The 19,681-nt window shown below is 37.3% G+C and overlaps 1 pseudogene; it reads right to left on the bottom strand.

The window, feature by feature from the left end:
• Positions 1 to 15,085: 15,085 nt before the first annotated feature.
• On the bottom strand, positions 15,086 to 18,601 carry LOC119509854 (annotated as a pseudogene).
• Between the last annotated feature and the right edge of the window lie 1,080 nt (positions 18,602 to 19,681).

The raw sequence follows: 19,681 nt of genomic DNA, 5'->3' as shown, positions 1-19,681 counted from the left end.
ACTCCATATGATAGAATACTAAAAAGAATAAGCTATCAGACCCCAAAAGACATGGGTGAGTCTTATATATATAGTAAGTAACAGAAGCCCATATTAAAAGGCTGTATACTGTATGATTCCAACCATATGACACTCTGGAAAAGTCTAAGATATAGAGATACTAAACAGATCAGTGGTTGACTAGGGTAGGTTGGGGGAGGTTTGAAGAGGTGAGGGACATGCTACTTTTTAGGATGGTGAAACTCTTCTGTATGATACTATAATGGTAGGTAGTACTCTGCATTTGTCAAAACATTTAGAATTTTATAGCACAAACAGTAAACCTTAATGTAAGCATTTTTTTTTTTTAAAAGCATTTAAGAAGTCAAGGGATCTTAGGATAGAATGCAGAATATGAAAAAGAAGAATCTAACAGTTTTACAATTAATAGTATGGGAAAAAAATGCACTGAAAAGAGTTGAGACGGTGCTAACTTAATAAACTGGAAATGAGGAGAGTCCATAAGAATAAATGCAAAAGAAATGTAAAAGAAACTATATATTATCACTATATTTGAGTTGATAAAGTTGTTTCCCATGGAAATACCAGTTCACAATTCTGAAACCACTATGCATGTGTACTGGAACTGCACAATTAAGTAGTTATAAAGAGATTAAAATTGTTGGAGTCAGCTTTCTCACTGAACAATTGGGAGGTTACAGATAAGTAAGGGAAGGAGGCTAAAATGATCCATGAGATAAGGGATTAGAGATGGAGACATCAGTTTGAAGTTATGTTTATCTTAATACAGATACAAACAGTTATGCATAGAAATATTTGTAGATATACACGCATGTATATATATAATACATATACATACATACAGCTTAGTGTACACAAATACAGTTCCTTGTTCTGTCAACTAAGAAGCCTAGAAAGAATGGCAACCCAGTAGTAATGAGCACACCTTGTGCCCACATCTTGGTTTCTAATGTCATTCTCCAAGGAAGGAACCAGGGCCCCATGGAGAAACAGCTGATTCTAGGACTGGGGCAGGAAATTTGGAAGATAAACCTGGAGTATCTTGTGGTATCAGAAATGAAGGAAGAGCTAAGAAAAGAAAAAATGATAGGAGTTTGTCAAAAACTTAGATTCCCAAAGAAAGCGCTCCCATGGCCAAAATGAAACTATCTGAGCAACAAAATAAATAAAGGAGTATTGGATTGTAACCCCAAGTACAAAATAAATATCCATCAGTTCATACTGACATAAATAAATGACTGAATAAATGAATAAATAAATAAATAAGCAAAGAAATAAATAAAGGAGAAGAGACAAGTCTCCCATACAGAATTTCAAGTAATTTATATAGCTACTCCACCCTTAAAGAGATAGAGCATAACTCCCTGCTCCTTAAATCTGAGCTGTATATAATCACGTTAGAATAAAAGCTAAGGAAACTGAATAAAGTATGGAATTTAGTTAACAGTAATATTTCAGTATTGGTCAGTTAATTGTGACAAATGTACCATAATAATGTAAGATGCTAATTGAAGGGTAAATTGGGTGTGGGTATCTGGGAAATCTATCTACCGTCTCTGCAATTTTTCTGTAAGTCTAAAATTACTATAAAATTTTTTTAAGTTGATTTAAAAAGCAGCTGTTTAGATCTGAGTTTGAACCTTTGATTTCTGTAAGTCTAAAAGCACTGTAAAATTTTTTAAAAGTTGATTTTAAAAAAAAAAACAGCTGTTTAGGTCTGAGTTTGAATCTTTGTTCCAGCACTTCATGGCTATGTGATGACCAAGAGTTCAGTTTCTTAATGTAAAGTGGGAGTGATCCCTTGTTAAGAGTCCCTTAGGAGAATTCAATAAATTAACATATATGAAGGGTCTAGATACTAGACTCTACCAGAATTCGAGAGAGGCTTCTGGAACTTAATAAATGTTGCTTTTCTTGTATCTTGGTACATTTTCAGATCCACAGAAGTCAATTGATTGATAGGATAAGGGGATAATATAAAAAATTAATAAGATTTGAAAGCTGGGCTCTCAAATTCTGTCCAGTCTGATGTGGTTTTGGTCAAATATGAGTTGCTTCTTGGAGAAAGTAGAAGGTTGGTTGGAAATTGAATTCCCCTTGGACAAAACTCAAGTTCAAGCATTCCCCATAATGACTGCCTGTCCTCAATATATATGAGTTAAAAGTGACAACATCAGGAGGTTAACAGGCAAAATGAAAATGTCTTCTCATGAGATTTTTGCATTTGAATCACTTAAGAGCAAAGATTGGACTCTATTTCAATTCCAAACACACTGAAGCACTATTTCACAGTAGGACGGTATTAGTGATCAATATTTCTCCCAAAGAACCTCTTACAAACAATCTACATCTAAACATCAAAACAACAGAGTATGTTTTACTGTTCAAACCATCATTCTACCTTGATGGCTGAGCAGACAAACTTGAGTTAATTTGTTAGAATTCTTGCCTACCCACATGAGTAATTATAACAGAATTAGTTCAATGTGAAAGGACTGTATAATAAGAAAACCACATAAAGCCATTGTGAGTCTGTGTACTTTTGTCTCTTATACTGGCTGGCCAAACTCCTAACATTTTCAAATCTTGGAGTCTCCAAAATATATAACATCAATGCCTCTAAATGTACAACAATAATATATTAACTGAACAAAAGCTATTAACGTTTGAGTGCTGTGAGCTGTATCTGTCCCTTTTCCCACTAAGAAATTTTTTGCCTTGGCTCTTTCAATATCCTTCTCCCTCCATCCACCTCTTGTATTTCAAGAATGGAAGGAGTGGGGAGAAAGGAGGCATCTTGGAGGGACTTTAGGCAATTCTCATTGTGGCACACACATTCTTCCTCATGGTGTTTGAAAATGCAAGTAAAGAACTTGAAATATTTTCATGTAATTCTTGGTTGCAAAATTGTTCTATTTTGAAATAAATAAAATATTTATTTTATGAATAGGCTAAGTAACCAAGATCAAACCTTTGCTGGGTGGCAGAGCCAGGTCTCAATTAGTGTTCTTCCTATTTACAAAGCAAACCCTACACTTAAGATTCATGGTTGGCTAGGATCTCTGGTTTACCTGCCTGGATTTAACTCCCAACTCCTTCACTACCTGGGTTTGGACCCCAACTGTCTGATCCGTGGGTGTACTGCTTAATGCATTGCCTCAGATGTATAATGAAGAAAATAATAGCATACACCTCCTAGGATGAGTTGTAAGGATTAAACTGTATGACACACGTAGAGACACACAGAAGGGAGATTGGCTCATGGTAGTCACCCAATGAATGTTAGCCAAACTTACATTCTCCTTTGTGTCACCTCTCTGTAACTATCTGAATTATGTTGTTTCGCTAGCCCCTTTTACCTTTAAGGAAACAAAGTACTTACATTACATACATATATATTTCTTTTGCCATTAATTCCTGTTTATTGGGACAGCTAAGAGTCTTGGAAACATAGTTAAGGCATTTCAACTAGTGATCATGTGATTATGTTCTTTCTTGCCCCTGATTGGCTACAAAGAAGATGTATTTTGTATTCAGTGAGCTTGAACTTAAAAGAAATGATTCCTTGAGGATCATAATTTTAAGGGATACTTCTTAATTTAAGTGCCTTCCAAGTCTCCTTGATTTGATAGAATAATGGCATCCATTAAGTTGATCTCTTGTCTATGATACTTGGTCCTTCACATGTAAGCTGGTCATTGAACGAAAAAGAAAATCAGCCAAAAAGAGCTTTCACAGATGGTTTACCCAGATAGCAAGGAAACTTTAAGAGCTTAAAAAAAAAAATCAGCCACTATGGGAAAAGCACACCGCCACCAAAAAAGGCTCTCATGATTCAGATCTTCTCCTTTCTATTTTTATTCAGTTTACAGAAGCGGCTGAACCATTTTGTGCCCAGTTGTTGACATTTTTTTTCTAATCAGATTGAGAATCGCTTTCCCCCATGATCTGCTTTTTCATCTTAAAGCTTTTGGGAACCAGTGGACTAAAAACAATATTATTTATGCTAACTGTGCTGTGAGCTGCATTAATAAAAGGGTTTAAAAAACATTTTGATATTATGAATTTAAATTCTGCCTATAACTTCACCCTTCGGTGCCAAAGGCATTTGTACAAATGGTAAAGGGTTGAAAATAAATTCATTTTTTGTGACAAGCTTGCAAATGTGAAAGCGAATATTAATAGCAAGGCATGAACAAATAAAAAGCACTGAATTTTCACAAAAGGAAATTTAAAGAATCACTGCATCTAAAAACAGGGTTTGAGGGTAAAGCAGGTAATTCATCTACATGAATTCCTGCATCTTAGACCTGGAATAATATGCCAGCCACTGCTCAAATGAAAGGTCACAGAACGGGAGTTAACTAAAGACATTAAAAACCAGTCTCTTCTCACCCCCAACAGGGAGGAAGTCAAGAACTCTGGATGAAGAATCCTCCCAAGTTGGGTACATAATGAATGGAAGCTCATAGAGAGTGATAGAGAATTCACTGACACTCTATAAATACTACTACTTATAGTTAAATAGCCAACATTTTACAGTTGGCATTGACTTCCATGCATACTATGTGAAAGCAATGTCCAAGTACAAAAGTAATAATTATTGAATTAAAATTATCTCAATTAAATCTTACAACAATCCTTTCATGTAAGATGTGCAAGTATTATTCCTCTGTAAATGAGAAAACAAAGTGATTTGCCCAAGGGAACATGTGACTGTTTCTCTACATTCATACAATTGATTTTTTGAGAATGAACTTGCCAAGAAATGCACAGACACTTCTACACTGTTTCCCAGGCTGATGCTTCTAAGCATCAGCTGACCAGTAAACATTACACCTATTGTGTGTTGATACTTCCTGTCATACAACAGTACAGTTTTGGCATCATCACTCTATTAGTTATCTATTGCTCCATAACAATATTATCACAAACTTCAAGGTTCTAGCAATGCACATTCATTACCTCACAGTGTGAGTCAGGAATCTGGACATGGCTAAGCTGGTTCTCTGTTTAGGAACTTGAAAGGCTGCAATCAACTCTGGTTTGTCTGGGACTGCAGTCTCATCTGAGACTCAACTGGGGAAGATTCTGTTTTCCAAACTCAGTCATGTTGATGGCAGAATTAAGTTCCTTGCAGTTGTAAGATGGTATGCTTCATTTTATTGTCGACTGTCCACCAGAGGTCACTTTCAGCTACTGGAGTCCATCAATATTTCCTTCCAAGTGGGGTTCCCCAACACAGCCACTTGCTTCCTTAAACCCAGAGAGGGAGTCCAACAAGACAGGCACTACAGTCTTACATAACTTAATCCTGTAATCATGTACAAGTAATCATACGTTTCATCATATTTGCCATATTCTGTTGGGTAGAAGCAAGCCACAAGTCTCATCCACACTAAAGGGAGGGGCTCACACAAGGGCATGAACACCAGGAGGCTGGGATCATGTGGACACCTTGAGTCTCTCAGCAATAATCATTATCTACTTATGCAAGGATAAGAATAATACATTGTATTTATCCTTATTTTGAAAAGATCAAAAATTAAAAATGAAGTGCTGATATTATTGATGAAATATTTGTTTCATTAAGTCACTACATTTGAAATAAAACTAGAAATTGTTATACTAGCATTTAGTCTCTTTCAGATGCTATTATGACGTAAATTGAAGTGTAAAAAAGGAAAGTAAAGAATTTACATAAAATTCTAGGTGTAGACAAGTAGAAAAATGGGAATAAAAATTAAATGAATAATGGGGGATGGGGGATACATGTATTTTTATTCTTGTTTTTATTTTTTTAATTTTTTAATTTTTATTTTATTTCGAGTAATGAAAACGTTCAAAAATTGATTTTGGTGATGAATGCACGACTATATGATGGTACTGTGAACAACTGATTGCACACTGCGGATGCTTGTAGGTATGTGAATATATCTCAATAAAACTGAATTTAAAAAATTCTAGGTATACATTGATAAAGACAGTATCTAAAAGAAAATTGGGGAGTTTATAATTTGTTACAGCTCTCTTGGAACTACTCTTAAAAATACAGGGGAAAATTTCAATTTTGTCACACAAAATTTTATACAATGGCATATATGTTCACTGGGTATGAAAGGAGGCACTGCCTCTAGTTAATAAGTGGCAACAGTGCAAAAGTAGATTCTGTAACTCCTATTGGAGTGTTCTTATCAAAGTTCCAATGTCAACACTTAGACCTAATTATAGTAATGCCTGCCTAAAATCCTCCAGAGGTTTCCATTGCTCATAAAAGTCCAAAGCCCTTTACATGGTCTGCGAAGCATTGTATTCTGATTTCCTCCCACCCTTCCCAAACTTCTCTCCACACCCTCAGTATCTCGACCACACAGCACTTCTGTTAGCTTCTCAGATGACCCATGTTCCTTGGTACATATCACTCCAGATACTCTCAATGCCCTTTAATCTCTTGCTTCCTGATCTATTTATCACTTACTAATCCTGCAAGGTTCCTTTCCTCAGGAAGTCAATTTCTTTTGTAAGTATCTTTTTGAAAAGTTTCTTTTCTTCATAGAATTTATCTCTATTCATAGTTATGAACTTCTTTAAAAAATTATTATTGATGAATGTCCTTCTTACCACTAGAGCAGAAGCTGCTGAAAACAGGGACTGGCCAAGTCTGACTATGTGCACTGGTGTATCTTCAGTGCTTAGCACCATTATGGGTACACAGTAGATGCTTAATAAATATGGTGCAATAAATATGATAAATCAATTAATTAAAGTTTACCAATGCGTCTACACTCTGCCATGTCCTTCCGATCTCCTAGTTCAGTCTCTATTGTTTGGCCCCCTTTTAATTACTGACTCTTCTATGAAATTCAAGAAGTAATGATTCTAGTAGTCAACCATAATGGGATAAATAGGATATGGTTTTTATTTGCACGATAAAGGAGCATAATTGAGATTTCAAGAATAGAAAAGAGTTCCTTAGAAAAGTTTGTTTTTGGTGTTCTTTGTGGTGTTTTTCTTTTCTTTTCTTTTTTTGTTTTTGTTTTTGTTGGGGTTTTTTTTCCTTACCTTATTTCAAAGAAGGTAATGATATTAAGCTTCTAGAAGGAGTGACAGCTTCTTTTAGACTCTATTTCACCACAGGCAAGTGGGGCCCAATCTCCTTTTTTTCTGTAGCTTCTAAATACTTATTTTAATGTTTGTTTAGGTATGATTTTAAGTTTATGTATAGATACATACATGTCCTTTGGCCCTGCAAACTCCTATTGAAGAACAAATAGTACAGCGGAAAAATAAAAGAGACATATATACAAGAATGATTGTTGAGCATTTCTATAAGATCAAAATAAAACTAGACTGAACAGTGTTTTTCAGTGAGAAAACATTTAAATTTATGGTATATCTAAAGTATGAAATAAATACAAATTGTCTAAATGAATGAATTAGCTCTTTATGCAATGATTATAAAAAGGATTTTATGTGACAAAAAGGTTGAAAATTAGCCTGTGTGGTACAATATTATGCAGTAAAAGAGAGGCAGGGGAGAATATATTTCTCTATATACCAAAATATCAATATGATCATAGAGAAATCACACATAGATGAATTCATACAAAACAATTAACTAAGGATACTTCTGAAGAAATAAAATTGTTGGAGTGGGGGTGGATATTATTAAGCTCTTTATATTGTTTTTTTTTTAATTTTTTGAATTGCTATGAAGTAGCATCTATTACTTTTACAATATAATACACAATTTTTTTTCACAAAGAATAGGAGAAATTTCTGGAAAACAAATATTTTGGAACTAGTCCACATGGAAGTTAGATAACCAATGAGATTTTCATTCTTATACTAAATGAAAATTGAAAAACTAAAAGGAAAACTAAAAATTTTGTATCCCGTTCTGAAATTTAATCAGCATTTAGATTCAAAATTGGGTGGGGGGGAGGGGTGAAGAGAGAAGGAAATTCATGATGATTCTGAGATGGGTTTGCATGATTTATCCATTGTTATTTCATGCCAGTCTCCACATGGAGTTAAGCTACAGGAATTTTATTAGAATTAATAAATGCTGACTGCCAAACAGATCTTATGTCACCTTTTCTCCGCTCCTACATTCTATAACCTGTTTCAACCAAGAAGTTTTTCATTTGCTTGGTCTATAAGTGAACTCCATGGATTCTGTCTTTGCATGTTGATTTGTTGACCAGAATTATTAAATGTGTTTTAAAACCAAATGATTCATTTGGATATCCACTTTAAGTTCTAAGAAACCTCTGCAGAGAAAACTTCGTAAAACTATATCCATTAACTCCAGGGTGGATGATGCCATGCATCAATGTAGTTATGCATGTACTATATTGAAGGAGGCACTGGTATCTGGAGTTGGTCACCCTGTCTCCCATTTCATTCTCCACAGCAAACTAGAGCAAGACAGACTTCCCTCCAAAGCATTAATGGTACACTTAATCCAAAGAGAGAAGGCTCTTAAACCTCAAGTCAAATTGATTCTACATTATTTCCTCTACACATAGCATCTCTGCTAATTTTCCTCTATTGTGACAAGCTACTTAACTCCCCCAAACCATTTCTTGCATACTTATCCAAATTTTGAATTGTCAACATTATTTGAAGGGAATGTCTAGATTTTAATGGGACATGCTGCATCTCTTTGTAAGTAGGATAAGCTTTGAATCAGTTGGGATGCTTTTCATAAGGAGACATAGGCTTTATTTTCAATAGCATTAAAGCAGCAGAGTTTTCAAGCTGCCTCTAGTTGTGCAACAAAAAGCAGAGGGGAAGCCATTTATCCAAAATGTTTATTCCATGCTGGGTCAACCAAGCCCCAAGCACCTGTTTTCTTTATTAGCAGGCAAAATGTCTGAATTATCCTGATTATCGTCCCAATACTTGCTTTCACTTTGCCTTTGGGGACAGTTTGCCAACATTCAGGGCTTCAATCGAGAATGACAAGAACCCATAGGAGGCTGCATTTGGCTCTTACCAGACAAAAAAGAATTGGAGCAGAAACACAGGCTAGTCACATGAATTCTCCAGTTGACTTCAACCCCTATCTGTCCTTCTAAAAATACTCATAGAGGTAGATCACACCACTAGGCTCATTCAATTCAGAAAGAATATATTGTATATATATATGCAATATATATATACACACATGTAAATATACATACATATATGCAAATATATATGCAAATTACTTGAAGACAAGTGAAAAATTACTTTCTACCACATTTACAGTAATTGCAAAAGACAAGCTATTTTTTTATATGTACATTATAGATCAAACTACATCACTCCCTCCAACTGCCTTCTAAGGCTGCTATTTTTAATGGCGTTCAAATTTGCAAGCAAATGAGGACTTGCCAATTCGAAGGGCTCAAGTCTATCAATAAGGTGCTGATAGTTTCAAGACGGAAGGGATCACTTGAGCCTTGAGGAGGCAAGCATCACATAATGCTTTTTGATAACTTCCAGAGGACTGTGTGAACTGAAAATTATGCAGCTCAACAACATCACAGTCATTTATTCATGCAAATAGTTAATGAGAGCTTCAATGTATTCAAGGCATAGAACTAGGTACTGCTGGATTTGAGGAGAGGCTATAAAGACATAAATGACTTTGTCTTGGCCTCTGCCCCTCCTTCCACCCTGAGAAAACATAATTTAATTGAGAAAGGAAGGGCTCACATGGAATTACTTAGTAAGAAACTATGTTTTAAAAAATCATAAAAGGAGATCAAAGAAAGTGGTTTACGTATTAAAGTGGGGAGAGAAAGTATTTCTACCTGCGTCAAGGGGCAGAGTATGAAATCAGGAAGATGTCAGGAAAATAAGTGTATACTTGAAGAATAGATTAGATAGGGAAGAAAAGGGGATAAATCATAAGCAAGGCCATCAAAAAATGGGGTATCTTTGAATATGATTATCTATGCTCAGCTATAGTAAATCAAACAGTAAATGTATGAAAAAAACAATATAGGCAATTTGGCTTTCCCAGAAGATATTGTCTAATGGTAAGAAAACAAGATAAGAATAGATTATCAGATCATAAAGGCTGTGGGAAAGACTAAGTGCAAGGAAAAAAGAACTAATGCCCAAACTCCACAAAACTGGTGTAGCTGTTTTGTTATGCTGCATAATAAATCATCAGAAGCTCAGTGGCTTAAAACAACCTACATGTACACTATCACAGTTTCCATGTGTCAGGAGTCTGGGCACAATACAGATCTCTGTTCAGGGTCTTACTAGGCTGTAGTCAAGTTATCAACCAGGCAGCATTCTTTTCTAGAGCTGGGGATTATCTTCCAAGCTCCCAAGGATATTGGCAGAATTTAGTTCCTAGCAGAAGGAATGAGGCACTCCTAGAGGCTGTCCCAGACTTTACCCAGTGGTTCTCTCCCTGGGCAGTTCACAGCACAGCAGCTTGCTTCTTTAAGACCAGCAAGAGAGGCTCTCTCCCTAGCCTGCAAAGATTGAGTCTTAGATAACGAAATGTAATCATGAGTGTGACATCACATCCTCTTTGCCATATAAGGTAATTGGATCATGGGAGTAACATCATACCACTTTTGCAATATTCTATTGGTTAAAAGCAAATTATTGAGGCGCTGCCACAATCAAGACGGCGGAGTGAGAAGCTTCAGGGCCCTGTTTCCCCACAGAAGCTTTGAACAATGAACAAGAACTGGCAGAAACATCTTTCTCAAAGCTTCAGAAAAGCATTAAAGGACTGCAAAAACAGGGCAAGAGCCAAACCAAGAACAAAAACTACTTAAAAGCAGTAGGAGATTTTCATGCCTGCCATATTCATTCAACCTGGATATTATCTTCTATCTCATCATAACACTTTAGGTTAAAAAGGCAAAAACAAAACCTTACCTTTTAACTTGTCTGAGAGCAGGATTTGCAGATCATATAGCTTATATTAACAGATTCACATTGTAAACGGCTCCCAGAAAACCCCTCCACAGGCAGCTGTTAGAAATCAGGCTGACAGAAACACATCTACCAGGGAGTATTATGCTCAGAGTTTTCCTGGAAATTCTTGATGTTACATTGACTACTATTACATTTTCTCTATAGCAATTTGAAGATGGCAATAACGCACTGTGGTTATCTGTGACAAAAAGTAAATTGTTGACATTCTATTGTTATTCCAGGCTATTAAACTACAGTACCGTAAAAAAATAAAATAAAACAAATAAAACAAATAAAATTAAATTCAAATAATAAAATAAAATAATAAATAAAATAAAAAATATAAAATAAAAATAAAATATAAAATATAAATTAAATTAAATTAAATTAAAATTAAAAATAAAATAATAAAATAAAATAATAGAATAAAATAAAATGCAGTAGGGTCTCATGGTGTCCTGACTGGCCTCTTCTCTAGCCCCTACCAGCTCAGTGTGCCAGTGCTCCCAGTGCAGATCCCTGGTCCTGGTTCCAGAGGAAGCAGAGCAATCCTCGTTTACTTACTGGGAGCACATATGTCAGCACAATCTGACTGGATAATTCATCGCAGGCTCACCATCCCAGAACTTGCCCTGCCAGTAGAGGACAGCTCACAGAATGCAGATCATGGGTCTAAACTCTGTTATTCAATGACTTCTCAAAGAGAACTGACTTTGAACCACTCAAGGGTCTGTGCTTCAAGAGGACAGTCTGCCTTTGGGAGGACAGACTAAGGAAAAGGACTGCTTGCTCTTGAAAGCAGGATTGAAGCTATTTGGGCAGAGAGTTCAGTAGTTCTTGTGGGGAAAGCATAAGGAAGGGCATGTGGGCACCAACTGGGCTTATCCTTTGGAACCACAGACCTCCACCTATTTTGACAGACATAGCTGGAAGAAGCAGAGATGGGCTGTGATGGTTAGGTTCATGTGTCAATTTAGCCAGGTGATGGTGCCCAGGTGTCTGGTCAAGCAAGCACTGGCCTAACCATTACTGCAAGGACATTCGTATTTGGTTAATAAACCAGAAGTCTGTCTTATTAAATCATCAGTCAAATGATTGCATCTGTGGCTGATAGCATCAAGAAGGGAGTGTCTTCCACAATGAGATAATCCAATCAACCGGATTTAAACCAATCATTTGAAGACTTTTAAGGGAGAGGAGAGAATTTTCACTTTTTCTTCAGCCAACCAGCCTCCCCTGGGGAGTTCATGGAAGATCTTCATCAAAGTTGCCAGCTCGCTACCTGCTCTATGGAATTTGAACTCATGCATCCTGCCCTATGGAATTTGGATTTATGTATCCCCACGGTTACATGAGACACTTTTATAAAATATATTTACAGATATCTCCTGTTGGTTCTGTTTTCCTAAAGAACCCTAACTAATGCAATTTTATTTTATCTCTCAGTCTATCTATCTATCCATCTGTCTGTCAGCCTATCAATGCATTTTCAGACTTGAGTGTAGGTTGTATACATCATGCTTCTTGAACAGTTAATACTGCTATTTACATTTCCTAAGACCAAGGATATTGACTTACATAGCCACCCTTAAGTTCAGTTATCCAGCTCAAGAAATTTAACATTGATATGAAGTTTACAGTCTATATGCCAATTTTTTTCATATGCTTCAATAATGTCCTGTTGAGCCCTTTTTCTTCCCTTGTTAGATCCCATCCAGGATCATGTATTGCATTTTATCATCATTGTTTCTTTAGTTGTTCTTTCTTTTTTTATTGTGGGAACATTATACAACATAAACTTTCCCACCTGAACCATTCCCAAGGATACCATTCAGTGGGATTAATCACATTTACAGTGTCCTGCTACCCTCACCACCTTCCATTACTAAAAATTTCCCATCTCCTCAAAGAAAAACACTACACCCATTATGCATTAACTTTCCATTTCCCTGTACTCTAATTGCTGTCTTTATGAGCTTGCATAGTCTCTGTTATTTTCTTTGCAGTTACCATGGGGATTAATTTAAATCCTAAATCTATAACAATCTTGTTTTCTTTGATACCCACTTAACTTCAAAAGTATGCACAAACTACCTTCCTATACCCTTCCATTCCCTACCTTTATATTGTTCTTGTCACAAGCTACATGTTTGTCCAAAGGGACAATCTAGGGGTAGGAAGCACTGGGACTCTCACTTCTAGTGTGGGAGGTAGGGGAGGGAAAGCTGGGCCCAAGTTCTAATAGCAACTACTGATACAACAGCTACTTTCCCCTCTACCATCTTCTCCCTCTACTATCTCCTCCCTCTCCATGCCAGCCTAATGAAGACCTATTTCTCCATTTGCCAGCATTTGGCTTTCTGCTATGATTGTCTGGTAGAAAGGCACTTGACTTCAAAATGCAGCGGAGTAGAATTCCTCTTTCAGTGAGTAAAGAAGGTACAGGGAGAAGGCATGTGCAGGATCATATCTCTTAGAAAGCAAAGGCTTCCTACCCATCTGTCTCCACGTGCATAGTCATGTCTTGCAGAAGGAGACCTAGTTAAGAGCAAGATACAGACCTTTTTAAGGACCTTGCAAATAAATCAGATGGGATGTATTGCCCTTTTCTATCTTAGCTTTCTGTTGTCTTTCCACAAGAAGGAAAATTATTTCTGATTTTCTGGCTCCCTGGGAAAGGACCTCAAACATACCAGGACAGGGCAGGTCACTCTGGACAGTTATGGAGAGCTTTGTCCTTTCCCACCCCTGCACAGCACAGGCACAGAGCTGTCTCAGTCCCTCAGAATATGTTTGGACCTGGGACATGAACACACAAAGCCAAACATCTTTCTAGGTCAGCTCTTGCTTCATGCAGAGATGTTAAAGCCTGTGGCGAATTCAAGGACCCCAGTTCTGTCTCTCCCAACTAGATATATAAGTATCAAAAGGCACTGTGTGTTCAGGGTGGGGTGGGGGAATTTACCAAATCTTCTGGTCCAGTGGAGGCAGGGATATCACTGTCAATATCAAGGTTTCTTGACCTAGGTACTATTGACATTTTTTGGACCAGATAATTCTTTGTTGTGTGGGGCGGGGGGGGGGGGGGGTGTCATCCTGTGCACCGTAGGACATTTAGAAACATCCCTGGTCTCCACCCACTAGATGCTAGCAGCTTTCCCTCAGATGTGACAATCAAGAATGTCTCCAGATATTGCCACATGTCTCCTGGGGTACAAAGTTGTCCTCAGCTGAGAAACACTCGTCTCTAGGTGAGGCTGCTGTGCTTTCACAGTGGGAGGAACCTAAGTGTATTCAGCAAGGTCACAGCTGCTAAGGCTCTGAGCACAGCAAAATACAATAGGGAAGTGAAGAGACTTGCCATAGGACCCAGGCAGAAAAGAAAATCCTCCAAGAGGCTGGAAAGCAGGTATTCCTGAAGAGCTATAGCCTGGCAAAGATACTTCCTCAGATAGTGTTTGCCCCAGCAGTGAGAAGAGTTAAAAGTCATTAAGTCTACCCTTCTGGAACTTGCCAAGGAAGATCTAATCTTCCTCAAAATTTGGCTCAAGGGTGGCTTCCAAAGGCTGTGGGATTTTCTCTTTAATGAGCCTAGGTCACATCTCAGCTTCCTGAAGCCAAGCTCTAGTCTTTTCTCCAGGATGTGGCAGGGCAGAAGGAAGAAAAGCCAATTCCACATTGCCCATTTAATATTCTACCTTGTTCCTTTCCCAGCCACCCAAAAAATTCCGTATGAAATTTGATTCAAAAAAGAAATTCACAAAATTAAAAATTGTAAAAAGACAAAGTAGGCAGGCTTTGCCACTATTCCTTGTTGAAATACAAACAATATACCCCATGGTCTGAGGGAGTGTTCACCATTACTTGATTCTGCTGGCCACTGATGTCCTCAACTGAAACATTGGAAGAAGGCACAGGGGTGTACTTGGAGATGTTACTACTTGCATAGCTGCAGCTGTTGGCATATACTGTCTGTGCTACTGAGGGAGGGGTGGTCCTATTGCTGAATAAGGGGTCCCTTCATGGAGGCAGGCTGGAAAGAAATAGGGTGATCCACCCCTGGTGTCAGAACTGAACCTGAAGGCTGCACGAGGTATGACTGGTGGTATATCCAAGCCTGGTTAGGTTCTCATAGAGGAGATGTCTGAGTCACTCTCTGATATAAAGACACAGGGGATAGAAGATGCAGGGACAGTGCAGACTGAGTGAGCATTCTTTCTGGGGTGATGTTATAAGGGATTGGGTAAAACTCATCTGAAGAGTTTTGGTGGGATCATAGGTCAAGGCCATACCACCCAGTCTCCATTCCTCAACCAGGCCCTTCCATTCTGCACAAATTTTCCTTGATTCTGTCATTTTTTGGCTCAACAGCAGCAATTTGCAAAGTAAGGGATCTGATAGGGCCGGTACTCCAGGGGTATCTTAATACAGTTTCCATTAAATTGTGTGATGATGGCTTCACACTTCAAAACAGACTCCATCCTTGCAAAGCAAATATCTCTTCTGGCCCCCCAATGTCTTGAAGGATTTGGATGGAAATAACCTGTCCAGAGGGCTCTGGCTTCTCCTCCAGTTCATGCTCATCCATTGATAGTCAGAGGTTTGAGATGCATAAATTTGTAGGGTCCTGCTCCTGTTGCTTTGCTATGTGTGCCTGTAAACACTGGTTTTAAGAGCTATTACAGCTTTCGGTGCTGCTGAAGGACTGTCAAAGTCCATAAAGCCACAGCCTTTGCATTTGTTTATGGTCTTGTCCAGTATGGCCTTAGCAGGGAGAATCTTGCCATATGGCTGATACAGATTAACAAGGTCCTGGCCAGTATGCATGTTTGCAATCCCTGGACGTATAGGTTGGTTTTGGTCAGCTGGTCATTTCCCTCTCTCCCACTGTTGCTGCTAGGATATTGTTGCTTGAACTAGGTGGGACCATCTGCTAAGCCCATGACACATGGCTTCTTACTGTTTTTGCTACAGCCAAAAGTTGGAATCCCAAGCCCAGAGGTCACAGACAGCATTTTCTCTTTAATGTTAGGGAGCTGAAAGAAAGAAGCAGGAGAGGAAAAGGGAGGGGAAAGAGAAGGAGAGGGAGAGAGGAAAGGGAGAAGGCAGGGGGAGGAGAAAAGGGGAGAGAAGGACTAAATGCTTTAGATTATACATTTTTAGAGGGAGTAAAAGGATGTGTAGGAATCAATTTGGGCTCTCATTATATAATTCATGAAAGATAAAATGTATGAAAAACACAAAAGAGACACGGGAAAAAGAAAAGAAAAAGAATGCTTCCTGAGAGCATATTAACTGGAAGCATTGTTCAGAAGAAGGAAAAAAAGACATCTCTGACTTTAGGTTTAAGTCCCTAGTACAAACCGTTTTGTGTATCCTCTATTATTAGAAGATTCTGAGAGAATCAGGTATTAAAACTGATGGCACTATGGCTGTCCTGCCTGTTTACAATATGGCATTGGAGAGGTTTTAGAACTCAATCGCTTTCTTCCAAGTTTTTTTTTTCCAACTTCATGGCTATTCCAGATAAAGATCTGTGCTTCATATTGCGTGCTGGGCATATTGCTCCTGAGTCGATATCAAATGGCTTTTCCTCCATCTGTTGCCTGCTGAGGTAACACTTGATTAAAATTTTTATAAAGCAGTTCATTCAAATTTCAACTTCCACTGCATTTGACCCTTAAAAGGAGAGGAAATCTGGAAAGAACTCTTTTAACATTAATAGCAAAATGAATTTGCATTGATTGGACTTTTTTCAGGTCATTATAATTTAAGTATCTTGGGAAGTATATAACATAATTGGCCATAGGTTTCCCTTTGCATATGCATAGTTACAGCCAAAACTTCAATGGAGGAAAATGCATTTGATATGATGCCACATATCAAACAGTGTGGATGTTTGCGGATGATGTTACACAGTTATTTATTCTCCTTAGCCTAGACTGTCTTTGGTTCAGGAGATCTTCTTATAATATGCCTGGGTAACACCAAAAGTTTAACAACAGACGACGTTAAGCTCCCCACTTTAGTCCAATCAGCACAGACTTAACTGGCAATTAGAGTTTACCACACAGTATTTTATTAAATAATAGAATAAAAGTTGACAGTTAATTCCCCTTTCGAGCCTCATATTTTGACAGATTGTGTCTATCAACCAAATGCCATTTATCAAATATTCTTAATATGGTTATTGTTTATTACAAAGGCATATGTAATTGCCAATCAACATGGTTCATCTGCATGAAATCCCCACTGGTTCCTGGAGGAAGTCAGGCGAGGAGCAAAAATATAGGTCTTTCAGTTATGTGAGTTGATGCATCTCAGATTTTGAAATATTTAAGAGTTTTTCAACCCTTATCAATCTTGGACCAAAGGTTAGGAAGAGCTTTGTCTTTGAGGGTTAAAATTTTCAACAGACCGCCATGAAATAAGGAAAATTAAACAACATAGTGGGCTTTACATTAAAACAAGTTTGTTCATCTTAAAATAGCCGTTATTCTGATATTATGATCTCAGAATATAATTCTTATTTGTTAACATCATTATATTCATTTCCAATATAAATGATGATAAAAATTTTCTTTCTTCCTTTTGTCCTTTCTTTCTTGGTGTAGTTAATGCTTTACTTGGATAAATAAAACCTTCCAACCCTATATTGATTCCCAAAATTTCTTTTGAAATTTTAATGGTCTATGGAATCTAGAAGTTTGAGGAATTGTGCTTAATTATCATTAAGTGTTTTGATATGCACTATATAGAGAACGCTGAGGTATTTCCCCAGGAAATTGTTCTTAACATTTCAAATCATCAAAATCTCTTAGAGTGGCCTCTGCCAGTAATAGCGGACGGTAGCATTTGGCAGCTTAAGTTCAGTTTCTTACTTGAAATCTGCAAGCAAATGAAAAGCAAAACAAAACAAAAAATCCTCACACCATGAGAACAAAGAAAGGAAGGCCAAATGAAATGTTTTCTCATTTTCAGAACATTCCTCCACTCTGCTGTCCTTCTGTGTCTTCACTTCAACATCTGTAAGGCATAACAGATTCTGCAATGTATGTGCATGCTACTCATGCAGATTTCTTTTCATTATTCCAACAAATTTATAAGGAATGTCTGCTATGGAATAGCTACTGCTCTAGGAAATAGAAATACAGCATGACAGACAAATCTCAAATCTCATGGGATTTATATTCTCATGGGATAGTTTCTTTTTGAATTAGTTTTTGGCAAAAAAAAAAAAAAAAAAATAGTCCTTACCTACTCAAGATTCTAGTTTAATAAAAAGTTAAAAGGAGATTTATTGAAAGGGTACTAACTCATCCATATAATCCAATTGCAAGCACAAATGTCAGGAAATCATCCTATCTTCCTATCCTGGGGCTGCACAGATTTTAGTTTCTCTTCCTTTCTGCTTCACAGTATATTTTTAGTCCTCTCTCCACAGAAAAGCTCTTTGTTTTTGTTTTTCCTTAATGCCAATGTTCTTATGGCTTTTGTTTTCTTATAAGGCCAATTATAGCTCCATTCTACATTCATTTGGACTACTACCTGATTCATGTTTGTATTCCTAGTGCAAATTTTCAAAAGGTAATTTAATTAGTCAACCTACCAATGGATGATGACAACCCATAGTCAGCTGCTCCATCCACGTTACAATCCACAATGGCCACTGAGGAAGGATCACAGGCTAAAAACATGTTTCTGTATGCTATTAATTTTTTTAGAAAAAGCAAATCTGCATGGAAAAAATGACACTGATTTATGAATGAATAAAATGGTATTCTTAAAATACAGCTTAAATGATGTTCCCATAGGATACCAGTAATACAGTGTGATGGCAATATTCTTTGTTTAGAAACTGTGCTCTAGAGATAGAACTACTTCCTGATTGCACACTCAAAATGCATTTCCGTTAGAAAGCATTAGGACTGGAGACTCCCACTGTCACAACAGACAGGTAGCTTTGTTTCTGTCTGAGCTAGGTTCCAGAGCTTTTATGCAGTCAACAAGGAAAACAAACTGTGATTAACATTTGAAAATTTGATTACAATTGAATACAGTGCTTTCGCCACATGATAGGATATATTGTCAGCCCTTCAGTGTTCTGACATCACTCATTTCTCATGGTTTGGGCTCTGGAGAACGAGTGTGGTAAAGTTGCTGGGAGGGCAGATCAAGCAACGAAATGCCAAAAGGACAGAACTGGATGCCTAATCATTTGAAAGACAGAATTTATACATGCTATGTATGAGTAGAAGTGTTTTTTTTTTTTTAATTAATCCATCATCACATCAGAGAAATAGCCAGTCGACCATCTAGGATTAATCAATTAATCACAAGATACTATAAATATAAATACAGAGTAAGTAATGTGTTGTGCAGCAGGTTGATCACACCAGGTTCTCAATTACTCCAGAGTGAGATTGTTCCTAACAGGATGAAAACTGCTCCTGGGAGGGTGAAAAATACTTAGACATTACAATTGCTTTTGGCCCTCCAAAGTGGTAAAGAACGTAAGCAGATACACAGTATATCTGTAGTATGAAAAATTCATGGGGGGAGGGTGCCAAAAATGCTCTTTAAAAGGGGACAATAATGAAAAAATGTCGAGAAACACTGGATTATACCAAATATATAGCAGTTGTGGTGGTGGTAGTGATGGTGGTTATTACAATAACTCAAGTTAAAGCAATAAATACACAACAAGATGAAGAGAAAGAGTATA

This window comes from Choloepus didactylus, chromosome 15 (genome assembly GCF_015220235.1).
Source record: "Choloepus didactylus isolate mChoDid1 chromosome 15, mChoDid1.pri, whole genome shotgun sequence".
Taxonomy (NCBI): domain Eukaryota; kingdom Metazoa; phylum Chordata; class Mammalia; order Pilosa; family Megalonychidae; genus Choloepus; species Choloepus didactylus.
This window is presented reverse-complemented; position numbering and strand designations above follow the sequence as displayed.